The sequence below is a fragment of the Mesoplodon bidens genome, assembly GCF_964165515.1.
Source record: "Mesoplodon bidens genome assembly, contig: HAP1_SCAFFOLD_72, whole genome shotgun sequence".
Classification (NCBI taxonomy): Eukaryota; Metazoa; Chordata; class Mammalia; order Artiodactyla; family Ziphiidae; genus Mesoplodon; species Mesoplodon bidens.
This window is the reverse complement of record NW_027671438.1, coordinates 1,379,759-1,399,548: the sequence shown is the minus strand read 5'-3', so window position 1 is coordinate 1,399,548 and position 19,790 is coordinate 1,379,759. Positions and strand designations below refer to the sequence as shown.

Below are 19,790 nucleotides of genomic sequence, written 5' to 3'. Positions count from 1 at the left end.
ATCTCCCTTAAGGTACGTCAACTCTAACCCCGCCCCCCCATACACACACCTTGTTGCCTCTGATATTATCTCCTCTACTAGAGGCGCTTTTGTACTTATTGCTACACGATAGTTCAACAATAAAATGTGATAAATGCAGGCAAAGGTGTTTCAAGAAAGAAGGTAAATGTCCTTACACATTTTCAACATAGAAACAAAAAGTTTACAAAACAGCAAAATTAAAAAAAAATAGTTATAGATAAAGTTTGCAGATAATGTTGTCATCCCTCTTAAAAGAAGAGGTATAAGGCACAGAAGGAATGTAGTGTTGAGGACAATGAAAATCAGCAGTTATTGAAATCTATTTATGCTGCATTCAATGGATTTAGAAGACAGAGGCTTGAGTGTTGTCGTTATTACTTGTTTGCCATTTGATGGTGGGCAAAATATTTAATTTCATTGGGTTTCTCTTTCTATGCCTCTAAAATGTGGATTCCCAGGCTAAGAAAATATTTCAAATCTTTTCTAGGTCTATAAGTCACAGACCTTAGTGTACCCTTTCTAAAGGCCACATTTTCACAAAAGATAGCATTCTTGTAAAACACCTTTATAGAAAGAAAAAGCTATAGTTAGAAAGCCCACTCAGTGTCCAGGGTTTTCTGAAGTCGTACTGCTGTTTGTAACCAGGTGTAGGCCAGTAGGACAACACATTTGCTTTAATAACTGTGCAGATTTCTTGGAGTTAAAGATAAGTCTTTCATTATTCTAAGTGTTGACCTAAGAAATTATTGAAAATAAGAATTGTTCTAATTTACTTCTTGAATTGCCCAGTTCTTACATGGCCTGACACGAAAGGCGATTTAAAAGATTGCATTTAAGTTTGGACATATAGCCTTCATCCTGCTGTTTCATCACAGACCTCTTACAAGATAAACACGTGCAACCATTTTGAGTTTCTGAATGGGAGTGCTCCTTATAGTATTTTCCCCTTATAAATTTCTTGCCAACTTACTCCAATTTGAATGCAGGTAGAAATTTATAAATTTCTCCAAGAACTTATTTTTATTTTTATGAATCTTACTGATTTTGTGTTAATACCAAGGACTTTATCAAATTCATAGACATTTGATCGAATAAAAAGCAAAAGCATAATTCGGAAAAATCCAAAAACCTCAAATAGAAAATAAGATGCTATGTTGTTAGTAACAGAAATTAGCACAAATAGACTGAAAAACTGACCACCATTGTAAACTGAGCTTTTAACTATGGCAGTCGCCAGGAAAAGGAGGGTTACTCCTCTTTTCTTTGCCTTCTTTTAACAATCTCGAAAATTAAAGAAAGATTGAAATGACAATAAAAATAATTTATTTCCCAAACCATTTGAGAGTAGTTGCTAACACAATGCAATGTCTCCCCCAAATCCTCTAGTATTTCCTACAAACACATATCCAAATATAATCATGAAAATAAGGAAATTAACACTGACACATGACCACAGAGCTACTAATCCTCAGACCCCTTTCAAGTTTTGTCAATTATCCCCATCATGTCCTTCATAATAAAAGGATCAGCCCAGTGTCACATGTTGCATCTAGTTGTCCTGTCTCTTTAGTTTTTTAATCTGGAAAATTTTCTCAGGCTTCCCTTGAATCTCTAGAAAGTTTTAAAGAATATGGATCAGTTATTTTGTAGGATTTAGCTGTTTGTATTTGTCTCATGATTATTCAGGATATGTGTAGTTGGCAGGAATAACACAGTGGTGAAGCTCTGTTCTTCTCACTGCTTCCTATCAAACAATTTTGGCAAACTTTTAACCTATAACCTTACTGGAATATCATGTGACTCATTTGATTAAGGTGTATCACCCAGTCTTCTCCATTGTAAAGTTATTTTTTTCTCCTTCATTATTAATAATTTTTGTGGTAAGGCACTTTGTAATTATGTAAATATCCTGTTCCTCATCAAACATAATTTACTCAATTTAATTATTTAAATCAGTATGAACTCATAGACTCCTATTTTATTCAATTGACTATAATACATTTCTGCCATTATTTATTTTGAGGCTGAGATTGTTCAAGATTTGTCCAGTGGAAACCCCTTCAGTTTGGCTTCTATATCCTTTGATGTTTCCCAATTATTCTGTGATATCTCACTTCTTTTTTTTTTAACATCTTTATTGGAGTATACTTGTTTTACAATGGTGTGTTAGTTTCTGCTTTATAACAAAGTGAATCAGTTATACATGTATCCTCATATCTCTTCCATCTTGCATCGCTCTCCTTCCCACCATCCCAATCCCACCCCTCTAGGTCACAAAGCACCAAACTGATCTCCCTGTGCTATGCGGCTGCTTCCCACTAGCTATCTATTTTACGTTTGCTAGTGTATATATGTCCATGCCACTCTCTCACTTTGTCACAGCTTATCCTTCCCCCTCCCCATATCCTTAAGTCCATTCTCTACTAGGTCTGTGTCTTTATTCCCGTCTTACCCCTAGGTTCTTCATGACATTTTTTTTTTTTTTAGATTCCATATATATGTGTTAGCATACGGTATTTGTCTTTCTCTTTCTGACTTACTTCACTCTGTATGACAGACTCTAGGTCCATCCACCTCACTACAAATAACTCAATTTCGCTTCTTTTTATGGCTGATCCCTTACTTCTTGAAACAATAGTATGTTCTAGGGTCATCTTATATTTTCCCTGTAGCGGTTCTAGAATCAGCCATTTCTCCAAAGAGCTTTAGTTCCTTCAGTTGGAGAGCTGTATTTAGAAACCAAGATCTGGACACTAGGTGTATTCATTGCTCTTGGGAAGCAGTGGTCCCAGGTACTCTCAATAGGCAGAGCTAGGGGATTTATGTACATATATACATACACACATATGAAAACACATATTCATAACCATTTACACATATTCACAAACACATTCATAAACATATGCATACATATAGTCTATGTTTTTTCTATAATGTCTCTATATTGAAAATCATGTGTTCACATTAACATCCTCCATTCCCTTTCAACACTCTTTCATTCTAGTTTTTGCCCTTTTCATATTTTAACTCCCTCCACAGATATTAAAATAACACTGATTACCATATTCTTAATATCCTTAATTATTTGATCAATCTTCCTGTATTTAAGTAAATTCTTGTAGCTGCCACTTTCCCATCCACACATTTTCTCCACCTGGCACGGGTTAGGACAATCTGTACACAGTGGTTGCCAAGGCCACTTCCTCATGTGGATGCCCTTTCACACGAATCAGACTTCAGCAGTCAACTCCAGGCTCCCTTATGCAGACATCCTCTCCCCTTTCTCAGACTCTGAGACCCAATGCCAAGTCACTTGGTCCCTTGAATGCCCACCTCCCCCATGCTGACAAAGGGTTATTTTACCTCACTTAATGGACTAATTTGTTCAAGAAGGGAAGGGATCACAACACTATAAAGCAGTTATACTCCAATAAAGATATAAAAAAAAAGGGAAGGGACAAGGAAGGGGATGAAGAAAGGGAGGTGGACAGGGATGAACAGGTATCTTTCCTTTCTAAACAATATTTGAAGAGGCCCTTCATTTAGAAGTTGCAAAGACATTATGAAGTAGCAGCTGAAGAACTGAAACAATGACATATATTTACACATCTGTATCCCTACATCTATGACACACAATGTACACCTAATTTTATAGCAACCAAAATATAATTTAACAAAACTTATGATGCTTAGCCATACACTTTAATACTCAGCAACTTAAAAAAATGTGCAGTGCCATTTGGCTGTTAACTATCATCCATTTATATGAATGGATGTGTAAAACTCCTAGCCAAGAGTGCTTGGGATAGCGTCTCTACTGATCCTTACTGGATCCTCTTCTTCTTTTGTCACTCTTTTCAGTCATTTGTTGATTCTCGATTGTATCTCATTGGTGACTTGCATGACCATTGGTAATCATATCTGGGCAAATACCCCAGCTTGGTGTCTCTCAAAGGGCTGACTGAAAACCACCTGCAACAGAATCAACTGTGGTACTAGATAAAATTCAGGTCCACAGGCCCTGTTCTGATTTCCTGCCCAGAAGCTCTTTAGAGAGTAATGAGTATTTGGAAAATACCTTAGCTAATTCTCACACATTAACACTGAAACCATGGTGGAGTTTGCATGTCTACAATTCCTCAAAGTTCACGGTTTAAAACACATAGGTCTCACCAACTACAGTTCTTTTATTTTAGCTTCATCAATTCACATTTGTTATTTAACCAACTTGGAAATTGCCAGATGTGTGAATAGCCGCCAAAGTAAAATGTATCTATCTTTTGCAAAAATGTCTTCTACCAAATGTCTCTACAAAATGAAATGTAAATACCTTCTAAGATCTTGCTTGGAGGAATCTTACAGATTTTTTAAATCTTCCAGGTTTTAGGGAATAGCAAGTGCAAAGGCCCTGATGTTGGGAAAGCCACTGCAGAAAGAAAATCTGGATGTGTGTGTGAGAGAAGAGTAGTAGTAAACGAGCTTGGAGAGTAGGGCAGAAGAAATACTGAATAAAGCATGTGGGACAGGTAAAAAGTTTAATTTTTATTCTAAAGTGATGGGAACAGGTTTTGGGAAATAATGTGATATGATTCATGGTTTTTTTGTGATTATTCTGGCTATTGTAATGGTTATAGACTATAAGGATTGGGGCAAGAGGGGAGGAAGCAAGGAGGTTGTGGAAGAGGCTGCCTATTGCATTAGATGAGGCAAGCAATGATGGCTTGGAGTAAGTAAAGACGGCAAGAGTAAGGTGAGAGGTAGGTGGATTCAGGATGTATTTTCAAGTTAGACTGGCAAGAATTTCTGATGGACTGGACACAGGAATTGTGCGAAAGTGAGAGTTTAAGGATGAATCTAACATTTTTGGCCTGAGCAACTGGATGAGTTATGGAGCCAGGAAAAACGGGAGTGCAATGGATGGATCAAAGCAAAATATTTAGTTTTATTTGCTAAGTTTGAAATGTCTATTATGCATAGATTGGAGATATTTAGTGGGAAATTGGAATTAGGAGTCTGGAGGTTAGGTGAGTGCTTAGGGCTAGAAGTACGAATTGGGGAATCATAAGTCATCTTCCCATTCAAGTAATGGGACTAGATTAAAACTCATGAGTAGTTAAGGTAGATGGAGAGTGAAGGGGGCCAGGAATGAGCCTTAGGGCATTCTTAAAGACGTTGAGGGATGGGAGGCATCACCAAGGGAGACTGCCAAGGAATGGTGAGTGAGGAGGGGAGAAATCTAGGAGAGGATGGTGTCCTGGTAGCCAGTGAAACAAAATATTCATTCTGGAAATGATGAGGTTCATTTCCCAAAGTTTCTTGAATTGATCATCATTTGAAACTTGGTATTTTAAAAAGAGCTTTAGCAAACAGAAAAGAGAATAATTTTCTATCATGAGTGATTGATTGCAGTAGCATGGGGAATGGAAAAGTTGTGAAAAGGGAATCAAGAATCTATGTAAAAGACAATTTTAAACAAAAGTATTCATTTAAAAAACAAGTACACAATATTTAGACATTATATTTTGTCTTTGTGTCAACAGCAGCTACAGCATGCTGTAAGTGAAAGATGAAGGATTACAGTTTAATATCAAATCAGGGAAAAAGGTGAAATAGTTGAATTCTTTGTAGATTTTTAATAGATTTCAAACCTCTATTGGTTTTGAATAATGCCATATTTCACACATAATTTTCGAAATAATCATAACAATTTTAGAATCAGAATAAACCTTATATAACCTTATATAAAACTTATTTAAATGCACATATAGTTCATTTTTATGGGTAAAACTAGGACTCTGGTCTTCTGGTTACCAGTACTATTTCTTATTGCAACACACTGTTTAAATGTATAGATGATTGAAAAAAAGAGCATACCAGTGATCTCTTAAATGTTTTACAAAATATTAAGTAGTTAGAATTAGGGGAAATAAAGCTCATGAGGATTAAATTACAGGAAGAGTTTATAAGAGGGCAAACAAGTAGGAGATGTTTTTCCACACAGATAAATATGAGGTTTTAGTAGAAAATGACCAAAACTGCATTTATAAGGTCATGATACTAGCTAAATGAAATAAAGACAACCATCATGTAAATAACATATAATTTTGAAGGTGAATTTTGAATATGGAGACTGGTACAGATTAACATCTGATTATAATAAAAATCAGACAGGCAGGGTAACAAGGTCTTCTTCATCCAATCACAGCTTATCAGGAATAAGGGAACCTCTTGATACTTTGGTATGTGCCATTTTAGGACAATGAACTTGGTACAAAGTGAACACCTGATACAAGAAATAGTTTAGAAACATAAATATGATTCAAGAAATTCATGGATGGTGAAAGCTATGTTGGATTATTTCAAAAAGTTAGGGATGACTTGGTTAAGTAACTTCTCTTTTTAATAACAGAATAACTGTCACATAAAAGATCTCACTATGCCATTGACAAAGATAAAATCCCGGGACGCCATGGCTTCACAGTCTAATAGTCTAGAGATACAATGTCCAGTATAGTGTCCATTAGTCACAAGTGGCTATTAAATACTTGAAATGTGGGCAAGTTTGACTTAGGAACTGAAATTTTAATTTTATTGAACTTACATTTAAAAATTTAAAAACACATGTGACTAATGGCTGTAGTTTTTGACAGCACTAAGAACATTTCCATTATCATGGAAAGTTCTATTGACCAGAGCTGACCCATAACCTTTTTACTTAATTTTACATTTATTCCTCTTTGCTAAGAAAATCCTCTCTCTTACTAAAAAACAATATTAGCAAGATGGTAGATATAAGCTCAAGATGCAAAAATCTATTGGATTTCTATAAACCAGGAACAAAGAGAGAGCTTAAAAATTATTTAAAGTGGAAAAAAAAACTACCTAGGAATAAATCTAAATAAAAATGTGCAAGACATTTATGGAGAAAATGAAACCTTATTGAAAGATGTTAAAGAAGTCTTAAATAAATGGAGAGGTACATCTTGTTTATGGATTGAAAAGACTCATCATAATGGTATAATTTTTCCCCAACTTAATTTATATAGTCAATACAATTACAATAAAAATACTTAATAGAGGTTTTACAGGATTGCCAATTCTGAAATTTATGTGAATGGTCAAGAACAGCTCAGACACACCTAAAAAATCCATTCATCCCAAAATGGTCCTGGAAAACTTAATTATTCATAAGAAAACAAAGAAATTGGATAATACAGACAAGTCGATTGTAAGTGCATTAATGGCTTGAATATAAAACAAAGATACACTAGAACTTTCAGAAGAAAATATACTATATCTGGGTAGCATTAAACTAGGGAAGGACATTTTAAGTAGAACAAAAAGACACTAAGCTAAAAGATAAATTTGATTTCATTAAAATTGAGAGCCGCTATTTATCACAAGACAACATTAAAAATGTTAGAAGGTATGAAATAACTTATTTGTGTCATATATAGCCGACCAAAGATTATTTGCTTGTATTTAAAAAACAATACAAATAAGTAAGAAAAAGATAAACAGTAGAAAAATGGACAAAAGATATTCTCTGGACTTCACAGAATAGGAAACATAGGCAACTGTTAAACAAATGAAAGGATTCTCAGCCTATCAGTAATTAGAGAAATACAAATTAAAATTGTTATGGACTGAATTGTGTTCCCTAAAATTCGTATGTGGATGCCCCATCTCCCAATGTGGCTGTTTGGAGACAGGGACTTTAAAAACATAATTATGGTTGAATGAGGTCATAATGGTGGGGCCCTAACTGATATGACTGGTGTCCTTGTAAGAAGAGAAAGAGATAAGAGGGATGTATACACACAGAGAAAAGGCCATGTGAGGACACAGCAAGGAAGCAGTGGTCATCTGCAAGTCAAGGACAGAGGCCTCAGGAGGACCCAAAACTGCCAACATCTTGAGCCTGGACTTCCAGCCTCCAGAACTGTGAGAAGATAAATCTCTTGTTTTTTAAGCCACTGAATCTGAGGTATTTTGCTAGGACAACCTGAGCAGACTAATACAAGGAACAAAAGACTAGAATGGCCATTCTAACTGGTGAAGCTATAGAGCAAAAGGGCTGAAAATTGATTCCATAACTTTGGAAGACATTTTGACATGCATTTTTAAAGTTGAATATTTGAATTCCCTACAACTCAGCAATTCTACTCTTAGTATGTCTACTCTTTTACTTATGTTAAATCTTGCACATGTGTACCAGGAAACATTAAAATAAATGTTCATGGAAGTACTGTCCGTAATAGGCCCCAAACAACCCAAATATCATTAATAGAATAATAAACACATTTTCTTGTATTTATACAATAAAATATTATACAGTAGTACAAATGAATGAACACTAGTTAAAGTAAAGTGGATGAACCTTAGAAACATAATGTTGAGTAAAAAAAGCAAGCACAGAAGACTAAAGTATGATATCAATTTTATAAATCTCAATAATAAGCAAAATCAGATAAAAATTATGTGGATGTTCAACATAAAGCCAAGATCAGAGTGATTTCTTTGGTGAAAGCAGGAAGGTGGGATCAGGGTAGAGAACAGAGAGAAGACTCAGCAGTTTTGATTCTAGTTCTTAGTTTTGGTGGTGTGTTTGCAGGAGTTTTTATTATTTCTCATAACTTACATACAATTAAATATATTCTTTTGTAGATTATCTAATAATATTTAAAAAATCAAAATCCATTATATACCAAAGATAACCCCTAGACATTAATTATAGAGAGTCCACTTTGAAACAACATACATAGTTACTCATACATCTTCTGCAGTTGAAAGCTTTTAGCTATGAAATTCTTCCCCCTTCATAGGAGGACTTTATGTTCCATAATGAAGGAAAATTGTTCCTACTTTAGGACAATTTGCCTTCTTTATTTAAGTGATACTAGCCCTTTGGCTGCCTAGAAATTTTAAAAACAACTGATAACTACATCTACTGCCTGCAAGAGAATAAAGGAAAAGGAGCATAGGAGGCAATCTCATACATTACTGATAAACACACACAAAGACAATATTGGTACAAAGCTATTTCTCCATATAGCAACTCTGAATTTTATTAATAAATACCTATATATATATATATATATATATCTCAAACATTAATAAAAGAATAAAATCCAATATGAGTACATTTGCTCTTTTTTTGCAATTAGTTCCAGGATTCTATTTTAGATTATTACTTCATATCTGCGAGAGTTGGGTGTGTGTTTGTGTGTTTGGTTTTATGGAAGTTGCATTGTGCTAAATTTTACATTTCTTTCTAGAATTAAATGGCTTTTGTTATCCCTTGGGAATACTGAAGATAGCAACAACAGATTACTACCTACCGGTGGAAAAGTATAAATAGCAATTTTAGCTGCTAGTGCTTCTGAAATTGCCCTTAACTTTGTCCTTCTAAAAATGCTCCAAGAATTACGTTTTGCAAATCCACAGATTTACTATCCATATTCAAGTCATTTACGTGGACAAAGAATGTAGCCTGCGGTATCAGTACAAAGGATGTTATAGCCATCAAGCCATCAGCCACTGAAGCCACCCCCAATGCTGCACCCTGAGGGGATTCAGGATGGAGAAAACAGGATACTGGCCCTAGATAATTAAAGTGCATATCAAGGGAATGATTTCCATGAGACCAGATTCTTGCATCTCACCATATATAGAAAAGTGCTAAATTTATTTAATTAAGATGTCTAGTTTCTTTAATTAACAGTAATCTTTTGATGTTCCAACTACCTGGGTTTTTTTTTTTTTTTTGCAAGAACCCCTAAATATCCTGTGCCCTCCCTTACCTCTTCGGAACAGTCCCTCAGAGCTATCTGAGAGGTTGTCTCCTGATTTAAGTCCTCAGTATGTCCTCCAAATAAAACATAATTCTCAACTTTTAGGTTGTGCATTTTTTTTCAGTCCACATTTAATTGTATGGCTCACGTAGGTACTATGCCTAGATGTAATGGGATGAGCTGTAAATTATTAAAACTAGATAAATTCTGTCAGCTCTACCACTAGCTGAGATCAGGCTTTCATCTCTGGATACTTCTGTCATAGACCATGGTAGATATGGGGTCTGTGTTGGTCTTAAAATTATTCTTAGAATTGTGGGGACTCATTCATTCTTTCAGCAAATTTTATTGCTTATATTCTATGTGTCAGTTACAGTGCTGGGTCTTGAAATACAGAAGTCAACACACGAAAATACAAGGATAAAACACATTTTCGACCATATTAACTTTTTTCATTCATTAATTCATCCCTAAATCATTCAACACGCATCTTCTTATTGAATACTGATGAGGGGTCAAATGCTAGGCTAAACACTGAGTATATAACTGCAAATGAGATGGATAGGCCCTGACTTTGATGTCACTACTATCTTTTGTCCTGCCATATAATGGCACAGCTTCATTATTCCCTTTACCCTAAGTTTTTATCACAAATTGCTAATGAAAATAAAACTGTTAGTGGAGTTTCAACATGCATAGGTAAATGAGAACACAGAACTCCCCTTTCGCATGCCCCATTCTTCTCCTTCTAACTCCCTATGTGAACCCACTTTGTGCCAAGACCAAGAATTTGTGCCCCAATAAGAACCAAGCTGATTTCCTCACACTGACTGGGGCTATTACTCACTTAGAAGACATGATGCTTAATTTTGATAAGCAACTAGAAGACCATGGAGACAACCTATAAAAATGATTTGTCTTGTGAGAAAATACTAAAAAGGGTTAATGTGCTGTTCCACATGTCTAACCTGCTGGGATTAAACCACAGGCACCAAGATAACCAAGTGTACTTGGCAACAATGAGCTAAAAATGAAAAAAAAAAAGCATCATACTGTTATTGTATTCATTTTCCCCCAAGGCACTCTCTGATAAACATCACAACCTCTAAGGGAATTGAGAACAACTTCCTTGTGGGGTAGGTTAGATATGCATCTTTTTCCAAGCAGTTATATCATATCCAGCTATCAGCACACCTTATTTAAGGTGATTGTAATGTATGAGATTAAATGTTCCTACCTGATTGGAAACCTTCTTGTCTTCAATTCATTGGCTATACTGGATTATTTTTCTTGGGTCAGACTTCCAGAATTCTACCAGAAATCGTTCCTTTGGGGAAACAAGGCCTTCCCAGAAACTCAGGAAACTGAAATGGAGACAGCAAGAGAGAAGGAAATTATTTGGACATATAGACCTCAATTGTTTGGTTTTAAGTAAATGTCCCAGCAAACATCTTCTACATGGTTTAATAACTTTAGGGAAATTCACAGTTTATAAGTTTGTGTACTCATAAACTGAACATATTATGATAAGAGTACAGGTTGCATTTTGTGTCTTCAACTCAAGCAAAGACTTCAAAAAGGCCCAGTTATCCTTTGTTCATTAAGACACAAAGAGAGGGCAAAAAGGGCAAGTTTCTAAGTCTTTTTCTTTAAAATTTACTTCCTTTCTTCAGTCTTCATCAAGATCTTCAGGAAATTAACTTTACTAAAGTTAATTATTCATAAAATAAACATACGAACCTGCAGAAGACTATCTCACAGGGACCTGTAATGTACAATATCCATCGCATACATGCACCATGAGCTTGTCTTTTCTAGCACTGGCATACACAAAACTCTGTGTGTGTGTGTGTGTGTGTGCACATGTGTGTCTTTTTTTTGTTATGGAGCCATAGGGAGAAAATAAATCTATTGGCTGCAATTCAGTGATGTAGAAAGATTTAAGGGTAAAGGAAAAGGCTACATCAAGTGAAGCAATAAAGTCATGAGGTTGTGCTTCCATAATAATAACAATAGCAGTCTTCTGTAACCAAGGGAGCAGGCTCCTCAAATTATAGTCACACCTGTTAGACCATCTGCCCATAAATTTCACACTCTCATTAATGGAAAACAAATGGCACTGTCTCTCCTTCCCTTTGTCCATTGGCTATTCTCATAGAAACGATTTTTCTCTTCAAGGTCGTGCTCTTTCCTATCTGTTTCAAAATATTAGGATTTAGGAGGGGTGATACATAATGTGCCATGCCTTGGTACTTGTACCAGTGATGGCTCTGTAAGGAGCACTGGATTGTTAGGAGGCTATAAATTGAATTCCCCTAGAAGCAGAACCTGAGGCAATAATTTGAATGCCAACTGTGCATCTGGGAGGTGCTTCCAGAAAACTCAGAAGTGGAGTGGGAATTGAGAATGGAGGCATGGAAGGAAGCCAACAGAGGTGCATTACTGAATCAATTACTCCTGCAGGAAACTGCTGCCAGTACTTCAGGGGAGTTCTGTGAAACTCTATAGAACATGTCTCAGAGTTATCCCAAGAATTGGTGAGAAACTTGAAGTACTTATCTTCCAGTCCCCTCTGTCCTTGGTTGAAAGCTACACCCAGATACATTAACTCCTGTACATTTCTGGTTGCCCTAAGGTGGATAATTGCAGGTGGTAGCATGAGTCTATCAGCATATACTGGAATGATGAGTGCTGGGGAGATATGAGTGGAGCATTGAAACCATCTAATACAGTGGGGGCAGGAGATATTAATTATTGGCTTGCAAGTCCAAATGGTAACCTTAAATTCCTGGGTTAATGGTTTTACTTTGAGGTATTTAAGCATGATGTATGAGTAAAAATTTCCTCTATTAAATCAAGTTGAAGATCCTAAGTCCCTAATCTTCTGGAAAACTGTGGGTATCTTTTTAACAGATTTTTGAAAAGTAACATGATTAAGATTTCAAACTGACCATTCATTCATTCATTCACTCATTCAACAAACATTTATTGAACACCTAAAATAGGCCATGGGTTAAACTAGGCACCAGTGTTACTGTTACTAAAATCATTATCGTGCCACCTAGAAGTCAATGTATTGTGAGACTCAAATAAGAAAATCCATAGTTACCGTAAAAATTATTACAGAGTGCTATAGGAAGACACGGTAAGACCTTAATTCATGCTGTGGACAGTAGTATATGGGGGATATCAGTAGGGCTTCCTGTAGAAGGCAATGGAAATGGATATGTAACATGAAGGAAGGGTGAATTTTTGAGGAAAAGAGAAGATAAATTCATGTTTGCCAGAAAATGAATGGTTAAGGATCAGTCCAGAAAGGAGTTCCATTCATAATCAGTATAAGAAATGTCACTGGGGCTTCCCTGGTGGCGCAGTGGTTGAGAGTCCGCCTGCCGATGCTGGGGACACGGGTTCGTGCCCTGGTCTGGGAAGATCCCACATGCCACGGAGCGGCTGGGCCCGTGAGCCATGGCTGCTGAGCCTGCACGTCCGGAGCCTGTGCTCTGCAACGGGAGAGGCCACAACAGGGAGAGGCCCGCGTACCGCAAAAAAAAAAAAAAAAAAAAAGAAATGCTCACTGGAGTGTAAGAAAAGAAGACAATGGAGAGGGTGGTAGAAGCCAGACCATGAATGGTCCATGTATGTATAGGAAGTGCTGTGGTGTAGTCTTTGTGTTCCCCTCCAAATTTATACGTTGAAATCTTAATTTCCAGAGGTTATAGTATTAGTAGGTGGGGCCTTTGGGAAATGATTATGGTATTAGTGCTCTTATACAAGAGACGCCCCAGAGCTCCCGAAGCTCTTCTGCCATGTGAGGTTACCATGAGAAGTCTGTGACTCAGAAGAGGGCCCTCATCTGACCATACTGCCACCCTATTCTTGCACTTGCAGCCTCCAGAACTGTGAGAAAAAAATGCCTGTTGTTTATGAGCCACCCAACCTGCACCATAATCTTACAGCAGCCCAAAAGGACAAAGAGAGTTTGGATGTGAGATTTTACTCCAAGAAAGATGGGAATCCATTGAAGGATTTTAACTGGTAACTTAGAAGAGAGAAAAGTTTCATAACACAATCAGGTATTTTTATAAGAAAAAGTTGTTTCATTTTCAGAAAGATCACTCTGGAAATGCTGTGACTAGATTTTTGGAGAAGGGTGATGGCAGTCCCGGATATAGAAAGATGAGTTAGTAGTCCATTAACGTAAGTCAAACAAGAAAGTGGATATAGAAAGCGTGAATTTGTGGCTGAGTGTTCTTTTTTTTAGCACTTGAAAAATGTTATGTCAATGCTTCTGACTCCAGAGTTTTAGACAAGAAATATGCTGTCATTGGAATTGGTGTTTCTCAATAAGTAATGCATCATTTCTTCCTGTCCACTTTCAAGATTTTTTTTGTCTCTACTTATCAGAAGTTTAGTTATGACGCGTCTTGGCAAGGATATCTTTGCGTTTTTCCTCTTTGGGTTTGTTCAGATTCTTGAATTTGTGTTTATGTTTTCTAAAAAATTGTGAACTTTTTAGTCATGATTTCTTTGAATACTTTGTCAGTCCTACTTGCTCTCTTTTTTCATTCTGGAACTTTGATGATACGAATGTTAGTGCTTTTGTTACTGTTTACAGGTTCTTGAGATCCTGTTCTTTCTCCCATCTTTACCCCTCAGTCTATTTTTCTCTGTACATGTGGTACACTGTATTGATCTCTTCTAAGTTCATGATTCTATGCTTTATAATCTCCACTCTACTCTTGAGCAAAGTTTTTTGATTGTTATAGTTTTCAGTTCTACTGTTCTCATTTGTTTTTATTGTTATAGCTTCTAGTTCTTTGTTTACATTTTCTATTTTTCCCATTTCTGCCAAGGAACACATAATTGCTAATTGAAGCACTTATGTGACAGCTTATTTAAAATCCTTGTCTGATCATTTCAACAGAAGTTTTATCTCAGTGTTGGTGTATGTTTATTGTCCTTTCTCATTTATTCTGTGATTTCCTGGTTCTTGGTGTCATAAGTATTTTTCCATTGTATTCTCAACATTGTGAGTTATTATATGACTGTGTATCCATTTTAATTTTATTATTACTTTTTAGAAGGAAGTCATCCTATTTGAGGCGTAGTATGAGGACTGGGAGGTTACGTACAGATTTCCATTGGGCCCTACTGACGATACCCCAGCAAAAGTGGGCACTTACATTGTCTCACTGAAGACAGATCAAGTAGAAGTTCAGCTCCTATTGGCCTTTCTGACACCTTCCCCTCAAAAGTGGGAACATTAATATCATTGTGTTGCCTTTTAGTAGGAGTGGAAGTTCATCTCCCCAGTAGATTTCTTGACACCAGGGGAGGGGAGAAGTGAAGTGTTTGCTGTCCTTCCTCCCACTTCATTGCTTCTTGTTGATGCCGGGTGTGGGTAGAGGGTCAGCTACGTGCTTGCCCCACTGACACCAAGGTAAGAGGAAGAGAACTAACAACTAGCCCTGCTTGTGCCATCTCATTCTGTCTTACTGCCTCAGGATGGTTATGGGGATTCAGCACCCCACTGGGTCTCACTGACACCATGTGTTGGCGGTTAGTGGGGTGCCTACTCCCTCCAACCTGTAACATCCTATTCTTATTGATGTCAGGGAGAGACGGAGGCTAAGTCCCACCATTGGACCCCACGACTGTGTGAGGGCAGCCCAGTGTTAACTAGCCTGTCAGGCACCACCTTTTAAAGTCTGTTTGCTAATGGAAAGGGGTGGAGGCTCAGCTCACCACTGGACCACACTGAAACAACCCTGGTGGGGAATCAGAGCGCTGGCTCTTCTGGAGGGCAGGAGTGGGGTGGTGTGGAAGATCAAATCCTACCTTGGCCCAACTGAAACGACAGGACATAGGGGATGGGTGCAATATTCCACTGGCACTTGGCTCGAGTACTGTGTATATTCCACTGGCACTTGGCTCGAGTAGTGTGTATATTATTGCCCAAATGGTCTTCTGTCTTTAGCAACCCCTTTCCTCATACTTTGGCTAGGGGGAACAGGGTTTTGTGTTTTTTTCGGAAGCTTTTTTGTCTGTTGTTCTGTTGGTGGTTATTGATTGGGGGTTCCTGTAATAGCCTCTCCAGGATGTATGGGAAGCAACAGGAAACACAGGGGACTCATCACCATGTTATTCCTCAAGTCCCAAAGTCCCTAGTTAAGTCTGCCTTCTCATTTCCACCTTTCAGCGTCTTCCTATGTTTGTTTGTTGTTATGTTCAAGGTTTTAGTTTTAAGTGGGAGAACCTGGGAGAAATGGGCTACTTCATCTTCTTGGAAGCAGAGGTCTGGAGGCCTACTGATGTTAAAAAGTACTGCTGACTGTAAGTTAAAATTTGATGATATACACCTTGCCCTTTAAGAATTATTCTGCTAGATGATGTGGCTTCCCAAAGTTGCTACAATTTGATTTTCATACTTCTAAAAGCCAAGTGTTTTGCTGGAGTTGAAATTTAAAGATAAGCAAGAGATGAGGCTAAGATGATCTATGTGGTAACAGATTACAGTTGGAAACATCAATATACGTTCATGTTTAGCTTAATATTGCTTCATATTACCTTAATACACATGGTTATGTAGAGAGATACTTATAGATATGTGCCTATACATGGGTCATGTACACACATATTATCTCTTTGCTCTGTCAGCTGACAAGATCTAGAAGCAATGACATCCAAGCAGCAATTAGTACACCCCACACCCAGATCCTCCTGTCTAATACCGTTCTCCACTAAAAAGACCTAGTTATCCTTGAAGAAATAGCTGATTCTAGGACTAGGGCAGTAAATATACAAGATTTATAGACAAGACCATCTTATAGTGTCAGAAAGTTCCAAAAAAATATATAGGATGGGGATACCTCAGAGTGGCACAAGAGCCAACTGAAAAGAGTTCACAAGGGTCAGGACTAGAGCAATTTGAGGAACAAAGTAACTAAAGTAGAATTAGATTATAACCCAAAGTATAAAATAAAAATCCTTGAGTTCTTCTGATATAAATAAATAATTGGATACATAAATAAATGCAGGAGAATAGATAAATCTCCAGTGCAAAGGAATTCCAGATAGTTTATGTAGTACTCCATCTGAAGCATAACTCCCTATTCCTTAGTTGTGGGCTGAGCATATTGACTTCCTTCCAAAAAGTACAGCATGAAAATGGGAAAACAGTAATCGTACGATGGAGAAACCTGAAAAACACTACCTCAGCCTGGTGATCAAGGTCGACCTCAGCATTCATAATGCATATTGATACTTCGTACACTTGATGTGATCTTACAGAATGACCCTTCTACTCTGTGGTCTTCCTCCCCAAAACACATAATCCCAATATTATCATGAAAAATGCATCAAACAAATTCTAGTAGTGGGTATCCTACAAGAAACTAACTACTCAAAATTGTCAAGGTCATCCAAGGAAAATATGAGAAGTTATCAAACCCAAGAGGAGCCTCAGGAAACATGGCAACTAAAGGTAATGTGATGTTTTGGATGAAATCCTGGAATAGAAAAAGGACATTATGGTATGCATAATAGTCCACTGCCAAATCCATTAATCCATTAGCATTTGCATTGATCTTTGTATTCCCTTTTACTACAGGAGTTAAAGTTAAAAGTCCATGTGCACTACAGATAGCATTTCATTTCTTCTCATCTTCTCAAGTACTTCACAGCACTGCATTTTCTACAACCCATCTACTCCTTATGAATGATTCTTGCCAAAATTCAACCTCATTCTAGACTAGTAACTCCAACTTAAAATGTTAAAAACTATACGTGCAACATGAAAGCCTCCCTCCTCCCCTAATCCCTGCATATCTTCTTTAGCCAATTCATGTCTGAACTTTTCAAAATTGTTATCTTCATATATTGTTTCCATTTCCTCATGTCCCATTTACTCTATAAGTTACATCCATCTGACTTCTCTCACCGTAATCTCTTTGCCCACTGTCCTGAAATTTTACTTATGGAGGTCACCAGCGATCTCCATGTCAGTATAGCCAACGAATAGTTTTTGTCCTATTTCTAGGCTTTTTCCTTCTTTAAAAAAGAAAAAGAAAAACAAAAACCGTTTTTTTTTTTCTTCTATGCTTTTACACTCTCATCATCTTCTGTCTTGGTATATTTTACTGGCTTTCTGTGTTTAATCTGATTTCTAATATTCTATTAGTTTCCTTTATCTTGAGTGGAATAAACCAGTATATGAAGGATTATTCTCAACAGCTAGTTCTCATAATAACAGTACTAGGAGCAGCAGTCAATACTCTGTAATGCTTATCATGTGCCAGACACTATTCTAAGACACTGTTTAAATACATATATATAGACACACACAAATATATATGAGGTTTTCCTCCTCATAGGCCTATGAATTAAGCCTATTATTATACCCATGTTACAAATGAGAAAACTGAGGCAATGAGAGGCCAAGGTCCCATGATCAGTACATGGTGAAGCCCCGCCTGCGTTGATGCTGGAACTTTAGAGTAGACAGGATAAATAATGTCTCACAGATTGGCCTTAAAAGTGAGCAACATTCAATTAATGACTTGTTAAGTATCAGAAAAAAATGGAACATTTTAAATTGAATGGGAACTACTGAGTCATGTATCAGTAACTAAGAATGACTCTTATTGAATGAAATTATTTTTCATTATTCTTTTGAAAGAAGAATATTCTTGTGTAAGTGTTTCACACTTGTTTTTTCATTCACATATTTATTCAGTTATTGGACCCACATTTCCTACACACCTTCTATGTGCCAGTGTCTGCTGCCAGCTGTTTTGCAAAATCAGAAGAAAAGGAAAGGTAATTCCTTTTCACCATTGCCTCAGCCAGTATTTCTTCTGTAATTAAAATTGAAAGCTTTCCCCAACAGGTTCTCAGAGGCTCTCCCAGAGAAACAGATTTCTCTTTTCCTGTATAATTAAGCACAAATTGTAAGGTGCAGGGCTTGGCCATAGAGGGATGGATGGTCAGAGGTGTTCCGTGCAAGGCTGGGGGACGCTTTTGTGTTTGGTTAGCTGTTAGGAAATGCTAATTTCCTTTTCTCTTGCCGTTAGGCACTAATTCCCTGCTGTGCCAGAATTTTTTTGCAGGCTGGGGCCAGAAAGGTGAAGGGAGCTGTACAGCACAAATGCCACAGAATCACCTGCACCAGGAAACTGCTGCTGGGCCAGGAAGGTGATTGTTCACCCAGCGTTTGTGCCAACAATGTACCTCACAACTCCTTTTCTTCTCGTCCTTGGGAGCAGGCCTAAGAGTAGGTACTAAATTCGGTCTCTGACTGTCTCAGGTCGCTAAGCGTGTACCCTACACACGAGGTTCCAATAGCAATTAAGCATCTAATCAAAATCTCCTAGCTCAGGAACAAAAGCCAAGGCTTAACTCTTTCCTGGGCTGCTGACTGCAAGGAGATCCGTGTTGCCTGCCTGTCAGAGCCACGTGTCTGCGTCCCCACATCTACTGCTCTGAAGGGGAGACAGCCCACAGCAAGCTCCCAAGCCCTACAGCACAGATACCCTGAAAGCTCGGGGAGGCCAATGTGTGTTCCTTCTGCTTCTCACAAACACAAGGCAAAACGGGCTGCACCCACATCACCCTAACACCTCTGCCTCTGCAGGTCTCATCCCAGAAACGCCCTTTCCTTTTAAAGAACCAGGTGGCCAGAACTGTGACCACAGATGACAATTTTTCTGCCATTTTATTTTAGCCCTATGCAAAGAGCCTCTAGCGTGGCCCTATGACTCTGTCCGCCTGGTGTTGACACCTTGTATGATCACCAACTCCCTCTGAGCATAGACAGGACCTGTGACTTTTTTCTAAACAATTGAGTATGGCAAAGGTGAAGGGGTTTGGCAGATGTTATAAAGGTCCCAAGTCAAAAGGGTAAATCAAAAAGGAGATTATCCTGTGTGGCCTTAATCAGGTGAAAGCTCATAAAAGAGGCACCGGGCCTTCTAC

At 37.5% G+C, this 19,790-nt stretch overlaps 1 long non-coding RNA gene across 1 annotated transcript in view; it reads right to left on the bottom strand.

Annotated features, from left to right (window-relative positions):
- LOC308611365 overlaps positions 1-19,790 on the bottom strand; it is a 36,179-nt gene that overhangs the window by 7,726 nt on the left and 8,663 nt on the right. The window contains exon 2 of the long non-coding RNA XR_014014881.1: positions 11,053-11,179. This is a non-coding gene — a long non-coding RNA (uncharacterized lncRNA). The remainder of the gene's footprint in view (positions 1-11,052; positions 11,180-19,790) is intronic.